The sequence below is a fragment of the Somniosus microcephalus genome, unplaced genomic scaffold (genome assembly GCF_052327205.1).
Source record: "Somniosus microcephalus isolate GS21.2 unplaced genomic scaffold, FLI_Smic_1.0 unresolved_chr3, whole genome shotgun sequence".
In the NCBI taxonomy this organism is placed as follows: domain Eukaryota; kingdom Metazoa; phylum Chordata; class Chondrichthyes; order Squaliformes; family Somniosidae; genus Somniosus; species Somniosus microcephalus.
In genome coordinates, this window is record NW_028225181.1 from 70,346,831 (window position 1) to 70,362,007 (window position 15,177).

General features: G+C 48.3%; 1 pseudogene; it reads right to left on the reverse strand.

Annotated features, from left to right (window-relative positions):
- LOC147091923 (uncharacterized) overlaps positions 1-6,303 on the reverse strand; it is a 65,883-nt pseudogene extending 59,580 nt beyond the window's left edge.
- Positions 6,304-15,177: the final 8,874 nt, after the last annotated feature.

A 15,177-nucleotide genomic window follows, 5' to 3' on the forward strand; every position in this document is an offset into this window, starting at 1 on the left:
AACATCCCCACCGACACCTGTGAATCCCTGGCCCAAGACCGCACAAAGTGGAGGAGAAGCATCCGGGAATGCGCCGAACACCTCTAGTCTCTTCGCCGGGAGCAAGTGGAAGCCAAGCACAGGCAGCGCAAGGAGCGCACATCAACCCAAGCACCCCACCCACCCGCCCCTTCAACCACCGTCTGCCCCACCTGTGACAGAGACTGTCGGTCCCACATTGGACACATCAGTCACCTGAGCACTCATTTTTAATGTGGAAGCAAGTCATCCTCGGTTCCGAGGGACTGCCTAAGAAGAAGAAGAAGAGTGTGTCTGCAAATTGTAGAGTTTGTGTGAGTGTGTCTGTATGTGAGTGGGTGTCTGTAAATTGCAGAGTCTGTGTGAGCGTGTCTGTACGTGAGTGGGTGTCTGTGTGTCTGTAAATTGCAGAGTCTGTGTGAGTGTGTCTGTACGTGAGTGGGTGTCTGTGTGTCTGCAAATTGCAGAGTCTGTGTGAGTGTGTCTGTATGTGAGTGGGTGTCTGTGTGTCTGCAAATTGCAGAGTCTGTGAGTATGTCTGTATGTGAGTGGGTGTCTGTGTGTCTGTAAATTGTAGGGTCTGTGTGAGTGTGTCTGTATGTGAGTGGGTGTCTGTGTGTCTGTAAATTGCAGAGTCTGTGTGAGTGTGTCTGTATGTGAGTGGGTGTCTGTGTGTCTGTAAATTGCAGAGTCTGTGTGAGTGTGTCTGTATGTGAGTGGGTGTCTGCAAATTGCAGAGTCTGTGTGAGTGTCTGTATGTGAGTGGGTGTCTGTGTGTCTGCAAATTGTAGAGTCTGTGTGAGTGTGTCTGTATGTGAGTGGGTGTCTGTGTGTCTGCAAATTGCAGAGTCTGTCTGTGTGTGTGTGTCATGTTACTGTTCATTTTAGTTCAGTGTGGGTGGGAGGGAGACTGTGTGAGTGGCAGACAGTCAGTGAGAGTGAGAGAGACATGAAATCATAAGGCACGTTGCAGAATAGAAAGCCTGTTTCTGTAGACCACAAAGTGAAAAGATAAAATACTGAATACTCTCTGTTTGTTTTTAAACTGCCAAACAGAGCGGAGCAATGAAAGAAATCAACTTTCTTTGATTGCTGACAGTGATTTATGGCAATCTTAAGGCTGGCCTGTGTGTGTGTGTGTGTGTGAGAGAGAGAGACAGACAGCAAAAGCTGATGTGTATGCAGGGCTTGTCTGTGTTCAAGTTATCTGCTGTGTGCATTGGTACTGAATCTCATGTCTGAAAAACCTAGAGAATATAGACCATGAGATAATACTGATTTAATTCCAGACTGCACTGTTGTGGGATCTTACATTGCCTCACTTTCAAGAATTTGTAAAAGGCAAATCTACATCTATACATCAAGCCATTTGATATTTTTCTGGACTGGACTTTATAGAGGAATGTTTGTGGAATGTTTCATGGCAGATCCTGCTGTGGGATCTCTCCATCTTCATGAAGAATTCTATCATCTTATGATCGCTCTGACCCAAGGGGCCTCGCACAAGATTGCTAATTAATCCTTTCTCATTACATAATACCCAGTCTAAGATGGCATGATCTCTAGTTGATTCCTCGACATATTGGTCCAGGAAACCATCCTATATACACTCCAGGAATTCCTCCTCCGCAGTATTGTTACTAATTTGGTTAGCCCAATCTATATGTAAAGTCACCAATGATAACTGCTGTGCCCTTATTGCACGTGTCTCTAATTTCCCATTTAATGTCATCCCCAACCTCTGCATTACTGTTTGGAGGTCTGTACACCACTCCCACTAACATTACATGAGGTCAGCCCACTGGATGGAACCTCAGGTGCCCTGAGCTTGATCTCCAGTCCTGACTGCCCCCTTACATCAGTATCCCCTCACTTTTATACCCTGCAGTGATCCATCTCTGGCACCTGACTCTTCTTTGTCTTCTCTGCTGGGTTTTGGCAGGAAGCGAGGAAAAGACAGCTGGAAGTTCACTAGTCTGTGATTTACAAGCACGGTGGCATAGTGGTTAGCACTGTTGCCTCACAGCGCCAGGGACCCGGGTTCGAATCCGGCCTCGGGTGACTGTCTGTGTGGAGTTTGCACATTCTCCCCGTGTTTGCGTGGGTTTCTGCCGGGTGCTCCGGTTTCCTCCCACAGTCCAAAGATGTGCGGGTTAGGTTGATTGGCTATGATAAATTGACCCTTAGCGTTAGGGGGATTAAATAAGTGGGGTTACGGGGATATGTGTTGGTGTAGGGGTTACGGGGATCGGGTGGGATATGTGTCGGTGCAGGCTCGATGGGCCGAAATGGCCTCTATCTGCACTGTGGGGATTCTGTGATTCCCTGGTTCCCAACAGTTACTTTTCTTCAGTAATGTTCTCATCATCCCTAAACTACCATGCCTGCTGTTAATTATGTTATTTCTTATAGTTTCACAATTGTACGTATGAACAGCACACATTATAATTTAATCTATTCTACTACTCACTCTGCTTTAAGCTTATATTGTGTTTAATAACAAACACACTCTGTTCTTTCCCCTGATGATTACAGATTCCAACCAGTCGATTCAGTGAATGGAATGTCTTTTCAGTGTTGCCATAGCGACCTGGCTGCAGTGAAACACCTGTTTGAGTTTCTAACTCAGACTAAACTTCTCTTTCGCATAATGCATATTACATAAGACATTTGATGTCAATGAATTTTAGCCTTGTTATGTTAATATCTCTAAAACCTACAAGAAAGAAAGACTTGCATTTATATAGCAGCTTTCACCACCTCAGGACGTCGCAATGTGCTTCACAGCCAATGAAGTACTTTTGAAGTGTAGTCACTGACAGTGTTGTATTGTAGGAAACAAGCGGCTCAGATACACAAACAGTTAAAAGTGGGAGGACAAGTTAAGGCTCACGGTATTAAAGGGAGTGGGGCAGCATGGATAGGAAGTTTTGTAAAGGACAGAGAGTAGTGGTTAATGGATGTTCAGACTGGAGGGATGTAAACAGTGGCGTCCCCCAGGGTCAGTGTTGGGACCATTGCTCTTCTCAATATAGACAAATGATCTGGGCTTGGCTTTATGGAGCACAAGATCAAAATATCTAGATGAGACTACAATAGGGAGTGTGGGGAACTGTGAAGAGTGATTTAAAGTGATATACATGGGTTAGTAGATTGAACAGGTAGAGGTCAGATGAAATTTAGTGTAGAGATATGTGAAGTGATACATTTTGGGAGGAAAAATGAAGGGAAATGTACATTTTAAGTTGAAACATACAAGATTTTGAGGGTTATTGACAGGGTAGGTGCTGAGAGGTTGTTTCCCCTGGCTGGAGTGTGTAGAACTAGGGGGCATAATCTCAGGATAAGGGGTTGGCCATTTAAGACTGAGATAAGGAGGAATTTCTTCACTCAGAGGGTTGTGAATCTTTGGAATTCTCTGCCCCAGAGGGCTGTGAATGCTGAGTCTTTGAGTATATGCAACGCTGAGATAGATAAATATTTGGACTCTAGGGGAATCAAGGGATATGGGGATCAGGTGGGAAAGTGGAGTTGAGGTCGATGATCAGTCATGATCTTATTGAATGGCAGAGCAGGCTCGAGGGGGCGTGTGACCCACTCCTGCTCCTAATTCTTATGTTCTTATGTAAAACTTTAAAAGGAGTAGAGGAGCAGAGTGATTTAAAGAGTTCAGGTACAGTGGTGTTCCACAGGGATCGGGGCTGGGAGCACTGTTGTTCATAAACGATTTGGACTCAGGAATCAGAAGAACAATTTCAAAGTTTGTCGAAAACACCAAAAAAGATGGAGTTAATACTAAGGAAGACAAAATGCAAGAAGCCATTAATAAATTTCAGCATGGGGGTGTAATTGGCAAATGAATTTTACTATAGATCAGTGTGAGGTGGTGTGTTAATGAATGTCACGATAGATCAGTGTGAGGTGGTGTGTTCATGAATTTCACTGTAGATCAGTATGAGGTGGTGTGTTAATTAATTTCACTGTAGATCAGTGTGAGGTGGTGTGTTTTGGTGGGAAGAATAAGGAGGCCACTCACTACTTGGGCAAGGGTGTGGAATTCGGTTACTTTGTGCATCCTGTGATTATGGCATCCTGTGATATTCAGCGGGAGGTTAGCGGTGGTGGTAACGCCCCGTGGCACTACACCGCTGGCAATGACATCATCGCAATGCCCAGCACGCCGGCTGCAAACTTGGGTATACAACCCCTGGCCTATCACCGGACAATATGTCCGACAGGGTCAGGGGTCGTTCCTGCAGCCGTGGCGATGCCACTTAAAGGGCAGGTGCCGGGCGGCAACTTTTTATTTTGGCCGACTGCCAGCATCTGCCCCCTTCCCCTTCCTTCTTCGGGGTGCTGGCCGCGATCGCTCAGCCCGGTGCTCCTCTTGATCCGACACCCCGCTCCCCGGTGGTCCAGCAGGGCCCTGGTGTGCGCAGTGCTAGGCCCCTCCCCTTTAATCAGGGAGGGAGGTCTGCTATGACGTGGTGCTATGTGCCGCCGGGCGTGGCGCTGTTACACGAAGCACCGTGAAATTCACTCGTAGCGACTCAAAAGGGAGGGGTGCGCTTCCAGTAGCACCCTGCCTCCTGCTTGGGGCGCTAAGTTTGTCAGGGGGCTAAAATCAGCCCCGGTGACGTTTGCGACCCAAAAGGGGCGCCACCGAATTTCCCCCAGAGAGTCTAAATGGGCTGGAGGAGCAGAGGGATCCAGGGATACAGATACACAAATCACTAAAAGTAGCAACACAGGTTAATAAGGCTATTAAAATAAAAGCACTGGGGTACATTCCTAAAGGAGCATTCTGTTCCGTGCCTAGGAGCTCTGAACCATGGCAGAGAGTGGCTGGGACACGTTTCTCACACGCCTCGAGATTAACCCACACGGCAACTTTGCGGTCAGTGAAGAGAGACAAGACCAAAGTTCCGTTTACCCCTCTTAGTGTGGCCCTGAAGGACTGTGTGCAGGAAGTTCTGTTCCCGCCGTATGATCCTCCCCCAGTTTGTCCTTTGTGAGCTCCAGCCAGGTGATGCTAAACATTCAGGAGGGAATGAAGAAAATCTACAACAATGTGTTAAAACAAAGCTGGTTTATTTGACATCTATCCAGAATATTAAACTCCAGCCCCGTTCCCGGAGTTATCAGCAGAAACAATCCCTACCTGTCAGAATGAACATGGTTCAGTCCTGGATGTGATTAACAGCAGCAACAGCAGAATCCAACCCCTGCAGTCACTGGTGAACTCGCTGGTGTTTCAGCAGGTGGGATGAGTGAGTGAATCCCTTCCCACACACGGAGCAGGTGAACGGCCTCTCCCCAGAGTGAACCCCCTGGTGTGTCAGCAGGTTGGATGAACGAGTGAATCCCTTCCCACACATGGAGCAGGTGAACGGTCTCTCCCCAGTGTGAGTGCGCTGGTGTGCAGCGAGCTCAGATGACTGCCTGAACCCAGTCCCGCAGTGAGAGCACCTGAACGGTCTCTCATCAGTGTGAACACGTTGATGGCGTATCAGTTCCCAGGAAGTTACATAGCACTTCCCACAGTCCGAGCATTTAAAAGGTCTCTCGTCAGAGTGAACTCGCTGGTGATTCAGCAGGGTGAATGAGCGAGTGAATCCCTTCCCACACTCGGAGCAGGTGAACGGCCTCTCCCCAGTGTGAGTGCGCTGGTGTAGTGAGCTCAGATGATCGCCTGAACCCAGTCCCGCAGTGAGAGCACCTGAACGGTCTCTCATCAGTGTGAACACGTTGATGGAATAGCAGTTCCCAGGAACTTTTAAAGCACTTCCCACAGTCCGAACAGTTAAAAGGTCTCTCATCGGAGTGAACTCGCTGGTGTGTCAGCAGGTGGGATGAATAAGTGAATCCCTTCCCACACTCAGAGCAGGTGAACGGCCTCTCCCCCGTGTGAACTCGCTGGTGTCTCCGCAGGATGGATGGATCAGTGAATCCCTTCCCACACTCAGAGCAGGTGAACGGCCTCTCCCCAGTGTGAACTCGCTGGTGTGTCAGCAGGATGGATGCCTGAGCGAATCCCTTCCCACACACAGAGCAGGGGAACGGCCTCTCCCCGGTGTGAATGCACTTGTGTTGCGATAGGCCAGAGGATCGGGTGAAGCCTTGTCCACACACAGAACACGTGTACGGTTTCTCCCTGGTGCGAACGGTGGTTTTTGCTTCCATATTCAAAGGCCGATGATATTCAGTTCCTGATGAATCGAGTGACTGTCAGATCTTGACGTGATGTGTGGTTTGAGTTTCCCGTCTGCAAATCCTCCCCTTCTAATACCCTGTAAAATGAATTTAAAACAGGGAGCGTGAGAGAGAACCCACTAAAGAGGCAGGTTGTGAAATTGAGCTCAATGAATCTGGTCATTTGTGGGGCCGGCACTAGAAAAAAGTGACCATGAAAGCTGCCGGATTGTCATAAATTCCCACTGGTTCACTGATGTCCCTCAGTGAAGGGAATCTATCACCTGGTCTGGGCCTCTGGCCTCTATGGGAGGGGAGAGAGAGAGAGAGAGAGAGAGAGAGAGGTGGGAGTGGGAGAAGGAGATGGAATTTATACATCTGCAACTCGACCAGAACTTTGGCAGAACCTCCAAAACCTGCAACCTCCAGCACCTAGAAGGACAAAGGCAGAAGGTGCATGGGAGCACCATCACCTCCAAGTCACACATCATCCTGACTTGGACATATATCGCCATTGCTACATCATCACTGGGTGAAAATCCTGGAACTCCTTACACAACAGCATTGTGGGAGTACCTTCACCACACGGACTGCAGCGGTTCAAGAAGGCGGCCCACCATCACCTTCTCAACGGGAAGATGGGGATTGGCAACATATTCTGGTCTTGCGAGCAACGCCCACATCCGAAGAATGAATTAAAACAAATCTGTAGATGTAAACTGGATTAAAAGCCTCTACAGAAATACTTATTCCTAAAACAATATTATTTTACATTGTAGGGACAGTGTCTGTGTAACAACCTAATCTCCCCAGAATCCACCTCCCTTGACTGTCACACAATGGAAATTGTTGGGTCCTCCTGGACCCAGAAGTACTGGGGGTTAAACCCAGCAACTTCTCTTCCATCTCCAGTCCAGCTCAAACTGAAGCAACAAAAGACCTACACAGGCGGCCAGGGCCCTACCTTCCGTCAGCCTGCAGTATAACTCTTCCCCACAGCTGCTGACTAATGGCGGCCGCAGCACCCACAATCACCGCGCCCCAGAAACCACTCTACCCAACGCGCTGATTTCCCTGCTGAGAGTGCGCATGCTCCCCGGGGCCGCGGGCCATTCTGGGACCCTGGCTCCTGCCCTTTGTCCCGAGTCAGACTTGGTGGAACCGGCTGAAGAAACCGAGAAGCGGCGACTCGGATGGGGGAGGCGCTGCACCCTGGGTTTCCTGGTGCCAGGGCCCTGGCCGCACGTCTGCCTGGCCCGGCCGCTCTGATTCTGATAGAGGTTTTTGATGAGGTAACAGAGAGGGTTAATGAGGGCAATGCGGTTAACATGTTGTACATGGATTTCCAAAAGGCGTTCGACAAGTGCCACATAATAGGCTTGCCAGCAAAGTTGAAGGCCATGGAATAAAAGGGACAGTGGCAGCATGGATACGGAATTGGCAAAGTGACAGGAAAGAGAGAGTAGTGGTGAACGGTTGTTTTTCAGACTGGAGGAAGGTACAGTGGTGTTCCCCAGGGGTCGGTACTAGGACCACTGCTTTACTTGAGATATATATAGATATTATAGAATATATATTAGTGACATAGACTTGAGTGTACAGGGCACAGTTTCAAAATATGCAGATGACACAAACCGTGGAAGTATAGTGAACAGTGAGGAGGATAGTGATAGACTGCAAGAGGACATAGACAGGCTGGTAGAATGGGCGGACACATGGGAGATGAAATTTAACGCAGAAAAGTGCAAACTGATATATTTTGGTAGGAAGAATGAGGAGAGGTAATATAAACTAAAGGGTATAAGTCTAAAATGTGTGCATGAACAGAGAGACCTGGGGGTATGTGTGCACAAATCATTGAAGGTGGCAGGGCAGGTTGAGAAAGCAGTTAAAAAAGCATATGGGATCCTGGGCTTTATAAATAGAGGCATAGAATCCAAAAGCAAGGAGGTTATGATCAACCTTTATAAAACACTGGTTCGGCCTCAACTGGAGTATTGTGTCCAATTCTGGGCACCGCACTTTATGAAGGATGTGAAGGCCTCCGAGAGGGTGCAGAAAAGATTTACAAGAATTGTTAAGTCCGTGAATGATTTAGACACGGACTAGCAGGAGTGAAAACAAACAGATGTTTACTAAACAGAGGCTCTCTAGCGCCTTTTATACAGGGGTGGTCACTGCCGGTACTGCAGTCTGAGACCAGTTATTCTCTTAAAGGTACATACACAACAATTCCTCCCCTTTTAGATAAACAGTACATAACATTCATTTAACAACTAAATGATAACGAATTACAATCACAATTACAGTTACTAGATACAGTGGTTAAGTTTAAGCAATTATAAGTTCAGTCTTTGAGGAGGCTTCCTGATTCTGTCTGGATAACGCCTCTTTGGGGTAACAGGTTCTTCTGGCAATGTTCAGTCGGAATCAATGTCGTTGTTTGGTTCATCTGTTTCCAATATTACCGGTTCTGCGGTAGCTGCAATTGGAACGTCGATTTCATTACCAGGTGTATCAGATCGTGGTGTGGAGTTGACGTTTTCCAGTGACTCTAGAATCTGGTCAGCATGGCGTCTTACAATGCTCTCCCCAATGTCCACGGTATACATGAGAGGTCCTTGTCGTGTACAAATCGTTCCTGGCTGCCATTTCTCAGTGCGGTAGTCCCGGGCCAAAACTGGTCAGCCTTTCATTCATATTCTGAAACTGCCTGTTCTCCACATCTCTTCGGACGTTTGGCATAACCAAATCCAAGCGGCATTGTAGTCTTCGATTGAAGAACATCATGGCTGGAGTTTGGTTGGTAACCGCATGTGTCGCATTCCGGTAGGCAAACAAGAAGTGGTCCACCTCGTGTTGTAGGGGTATATCTTCATTACACATTGCCTTGATAGCCTTCTTGAATGTTTGGACAAACCTCTCGGCCAATCCATTAGTGGCTGGATGATATGGGGCAGATGTGTAATGCTTAACACCATTGTTCTTTAAGAACCTCCGGAACTCTTCAGACACAAACTGTGGTCCATTGTCAGAGCAAATCTGTTCAGGCAGCCCATTCCTGGCGAATATTGTTCGTAAAACTGTGATAGTTTTTTCCGTGGTGGTTGAGGACATTTTTATTACCTCTGGCCACTTTGAATGTGCATCCACCGCAATTAAAAACATCGAGTCTATGAAGGGACCAGCAAAATCAATGTGCACCCTTTGCCATGGAGATGAGGGCCACTCCCATGGATGCAGAGGAGCTTGTGGTGGGGCGTTTTGGACCTTCTGGCATCCTGCACAGCTCTTGGTCATCTCTTCGATTTCTCTATCGATTCCCGGCCACCACACAAATGCTCTGGCTATGTTCTTCATTTTTACCCCACCCAGATGACCCTCATGAAGCTCATTGAGCACTCTATCCTTCAATTATGGTGGAATTACTACTCTGGATCCACACATCAAGGTTCCTCTGCACACTGACAGCTGTTCTCTTCTTGACGAGAATGCTGGCAGCAGTGGTTCGCCATGTGCTGGCCATCCCTTCACCGTTAAATCATAGACCCGTGATAGTGTTGGGTCATTCCGTGTTTCCTTTTCTATGTTTGCATTCGTCACAGGGAGACATTCGACTATGGTCGAGTGGAATAACTCCATTGGATCCACTGCAAGGTCTTCTTCTTCCACCGTCGGCAACGGTAGACGTGACAATCCATCAGCATTTCCATGCTGTTTAGTTCCTTTGTACTCGATGTCATATTGGTGTGCCCCTAGGAAAAGGGACCATCTCTGCAGCCGTTGTGCTGTCATTATCGGTACGCCCTTCTGAGGGTTGAAAATGGAGACAAGAGGTTGATGATCGGTTAGTAGAGTAAATTTTTGACCGTGCAGATAGTGATTGAACTTCTTCACCCCCCACACTAGGCTGAGGGCCTCTCTGTCAATCTGGGCGTAGTTACGCTCGGCAGAAGTTAACGAGCGTGACGCAAAAGCTATCGGCCTCTCCAAACCATCAAGGAATTTATGTGACAGTACCGCCCCAATGCCGTAGGGAGACGCATCACACGCCAGCCTGATTGGCAGTGCTGGGTTGTAGTGAGCCAATACTTCCTTCGAAGTGATTAAGTCCTTACTCTTCTGAAAAGCACGTTTACAATCATCGCTCCATTTCCATGCTACCCCCGTTCGTAGCAGGGCGTTCAGTGGATGCAGAATTGTCAACAAATTCGGCAAAAACTTATGATAGTAATTCACCAACCCAAGGAATGACCTCAGTTGCGACACATTTTCAGGCGCTGGGGCCTTAACAACCGCTTCAATTTTGTCAGGGGACTTATGTAACCCCTCTTCATCAATCACGTGGCCACAATACGATATCTGTTTCTTAAAAAATTCGCACTTGGGGCGGTTGGCTCGCAACCCATGTTCCCGTAGTCAATGAGCACCTGTTCTAGGTTGTTAAGGTGTTCACTGTCATCTTCACCTGTTACAAGGATGTCGTCCAAGTAACACTGAGTCCCCGGAATCCCTTGCAGGACTTGTTCCATCGCTCTTTGCCATATCGCCGGAGCCGATGCTACTCCGAATACCAATCGATGATATTGGTAAAGACCTTTGTGAGTGTTTATCGTGAGATACTTCCTAGAGGACTCTTCAACCTCCATCTGCAAATATGCTTGTGCTAGGTCAATTTTTGTAAAACGCTTCCCTCCAGTGAGGCAAAGATGTCTTCTATCCTTGGAAGAGGATATTGTACTGTGTGAAGGACAGGGTTCACCGTCACCTTGAAATCCCCACAGATGCGAATCTTCCTTGGCTCTCCGGACTTATTGCTTAACGTTTTCTACATGACAGGAACGATGGGTGTCACCCACTCACTCCAGTCGACCTTAGACAACACACCCGCCTTCTCCAGCTCTGCCTCGACAGCTGGGCGAATTGCATATGGTACCGGTCTCGCTTTGAAAAACTTGGGAACTGCATTCTCTTCTATTTTTAACGAGGCGGTTACGCCTTTAAGCGTGCCCAGTTCTTGTTGAAATACCTCTTTGGCGTTAGCTAAGATTGTTGACAATCGTCCAGGAGTGACGTCGTCATCTTTTTTACCGTCCACCGTCATTGCATGAATGGAATGCCAATCCAAGTTTATCTTCCTGATCCATTCCCATCCCAATAACGGTGGTCCACCATTTGGCAGTATGTAGAGATACAATTCCCGTATTTTCTTGCCATTGTATTCGACAGGCACCCTTATTTTTCCTCTGGGGTATACTTTTTGCCCCGTATATGTCGTCAAGATGATGGATGTCTCTCTCAAGGGTATGTGTGAAAATAGCCGCTCGTAGTCTCGTCGATTCATGATGGTCAGGGCTGATCCTGTATCCAATTCCATTTTGACTTGGGACACTGCTATCGTGAGGGTGACCCAAATGGTTCGGTGATCCTCTTTAGCGATTACATTGTGAAGTTTGAGACAGCTTAGTCTCCTGTTTCCGGATTCACTATCGCTCATCTGGTCTTTGGAACTACTGTCTGTCATCTTTTGTACTTTCTTGTACGGTTCCTTAGTAGCCTTTTTGTGGTCGCTGGTCTTCTTCCCAGACCTACAAACTCGTGCAATGTGTCCAATCTTCCCGCATTGTCTGCATATTTTGTCTTTGGACCAGCAGTCCTTCTGGTCATGGTTAGTTCTGCCGCAGCGATAACATTTTGCAAATCCCCGTGTCATTTCGTGGGTGCCGTATTCCTGTGGTTTTTGTTGAATTTCTGCAGCTTCCCTGGCTGCTGCTTCATACGATACTGCCACGCTGAAAGCCTGATCTAGCGTCAGCTCTTTTTCTGTGAGTAACTTCTTCTGTGTTCCTTCACTCAGGAGTCCACAGACAAATTTGTCCCGTAGGGTATCTGCCAGTCCTGTTCCGAACTGGCAGTGCTTTGATAGCTTGCGCAGTTCCGTAAGATACTCAGCATTGCTCTCATCTTTGTGCTGAGTTCTCCTGTGGAATTTAAATCTTTCTGCTATCAACAGCGGTGCAGGGTTTAAGTGCTCCTGTAGAACAGCAACAATTTCGTTAAAACGCTTCACCTTCGGTTTGGCTGGAGTAATCAGATCCCGCAATAGGCCGTACGTTCTAGCGCCCATTAAGTTTAACAATATCGATGCCTTTTTCCCCTCCGCTATATCGTTTGCCTCGAAATATACCTCTACTCTTTCCACATACGTGGTCCAGTCCTCTAATGTATCAAAAGCAGTGATACAGCCAGTCTTTGGCATCTTGCAAATCTAAAATGGCGCCTCCCGCGCTTTGCCTTCTTCTCCAATTTAACAAAATGGCGCCTCCCGCGCTTTGTCTTCTTCCCCGCTGTTGTTAGCGCTGCTTTCCACGGTTTCTTGCGCGTATTCTTTTTCTTTTATTATTTTCCCGTCGTGGAGCGGACCCTCTGGGACACTTCCCTCCCTCTTCTGAGGTCCGAACGCTGCCCAGCTTCGAAACACCGGCCACGCACTGTGTGCTCCACCCTCTCTCTCTTTGCTTCCCGACTCGCTGCCCGGCCCCGTTGAAAGGCCACCCGATCGAGCTTCAGCCTGCCGCAGCCCAGGAAGGATCAGAGCACTACCTGCCACCAGCCCGATTAGCTGGGAAACCACGGACCGAGGAACCCAGCCTGGCTCTGGAAAGTCGCTCCTGCAAAGCCTTGAACCCGATGATTGACGGTCGACGACCGTTTCTCGAGTTTCAATGGCCTCTATTTTTTTTCTTTCTTCTGGCTCCGACCTTCAACGTCGTCGGAGCTGCTGCTGAGTTGCAGGTAAGTTCGTTTCTTTACTCGTCGCCAGTGTTAAGTCCGTGAATGATTTAGACACGGACTAGCAGGAGTGAACACAAACAGATGTTTACTGGTGGAAGTCCATAATGAAACTAAACAGAGGCTCTCTAGCGCCTTTTATACAGGGGTGGTCACTGCCAGTACTGCAGTCTGAGACCAGTTATTCTCTTAAAAGGTACATACACAACAAGAATGGTTCCAGGGATGAGGCACTTCAGTTAGGTGGATGGACTTGAGCAGCTGGGGTTATTCTCCTTAGAGCAGAGAAGGTTGAGATGAGATTTGATAGAGGTATTCAAAATCATGAGGGTTCTGGACAGAGTAGATAGAGAGAAACTGTTCCCATTGGTGGAAGGGTCGACAACCAGAGCACACAGATTTAAGGGGATTGGCAGAATAACCAAAATCGACATGAGGAAAAACTTGTTTTACTCAGCGAGTGGTTAGGATCTGGAATGCACTGCCTGAAAGGGTGGTGGAGGCAGATTCAATCACGGCTTTCAAAAGGGAATTGGATAAGTACCTGAAGTAAAGAAATTTGCAGGGTTACAGGCAAAGGGCGGGGAGTGGGACTAGCTGAAGTAGTCTTGCAGAGAGCCGGCACGGGCTCGACGGGCTGAATGGCCTCCTTCTGTGCTGTAACGATTCTGATTCTATAAAATATTAGAAAGTTTGTTCTACAGAAGCACGGGGTTTATCTGCTTTTATTGATGAATTTAAAAAGTCTCTATTAAAACCTGAGCCAGTGTGTTGTGAGCCAAAGAGCCTTGTGTCCAATGAGGGGAATAAAGGCCCACAGCCTCCCCTGGCCCCGGGCCCTGAACAAGGGACTGGAGAAACTCGCTGCCCTGCGGATCAGACAAACAGCCAGCGCTAGTCCCGCCCCTCGGGCTCCCCGATTGGTTGGTTGGAGGACTCGCCACCGGCTTGCTCCGCCAGCCCCGCCCCACTCGCTCCCTATTGGTCGGAAGCTCCCGTTAATCAGGCCCTGGGCCCGGGTCACGTGTCCGAGGAGATCACGTGCTCCGTCCAACTGACGCCGCTCGGTCCGGGGCCTTGCGGACTCTCAGGTTTTTCTATTTCTCTTTATTCTCTCCCGATCCACCAGTCCCCCCACCCGCGCGATTCTCCACCCGATCGGAGCGGAGAAAACTCACTTTGCATCACCGATCACGACTCTGGAACCGACACCAAGGCCTTTCCCCGGCATGGCCCGCGCCGACTCCGTCTGGCAGGGTCCCACCACGCAGCTGCAGCGCCGAGTGGGGGTGGGGGGTTGGTCTCCTCTGGGCATGCGCGGTTATTACCCTTGGTGACCGGGAGGGGTCGCTGTGCCGGACTCGGTCCAAACCGCCGCTCCTTGTGCGCATGCACGGACTATCGTCTGTCAATCAACCATCAGCCAGAAGAGGTCGCTGGTGAGACCAGTGAAGAAAGAAAGACTTGCATTTCTATAGTGCCTTTCACCACCACCGGACATCCCAAAGTGCTTTACAGCCAATGAAGTACTTTTGAAGTGTAGTCACTGTTGTAATGTAGGAAATGCAGCAGTCAAATAGCACACAGCAAGCTTCCACAAACAGCAATGTGATAATGACCAGATAATCTATCTTTTTGTTAACTCTGTTTCTCTCTCTACGGATGTTGCCTGGCCTGCTGAGTGTTTCCAGCATTTCCTGTTGTTATTTCAGATTTCCAGCATCCGCAGTATTTTGCTACTATCCTTTTGTTACATTGATTGAGGGATAAACATTGACTAGGACACCGGGGATATTTCCCCTGCTCTTTCCCACATTACAACAGTGACTACACCTCAAAAGTACTTCATTGGCTGTAAAGCACTTCAAGACGTCTGCTGGTCATGAAAGCACTATATAAATACAAGTCTTTCTTTCACAAAATAGTGTCATGGGATCTTTTACATCCACCTGAGAGAGCAGACAGGGCCTCAGTTTAATGTCTCATCCGAAAGACGCCACCTCTGACAGTGCCTCAGTACTGCACTGGACTGTCAGCCTGAATTTTTGTGCTCAAGTCTCTGGAGTGGGACTTGAACCCACAACCTTATGCCTCAGAGGCAAGAGTGCTACCATAGAGTCATAGATTTATACAGCACAGAAAGGGGCCCTTCGGCCCATCGTGTCCGCACCGGCC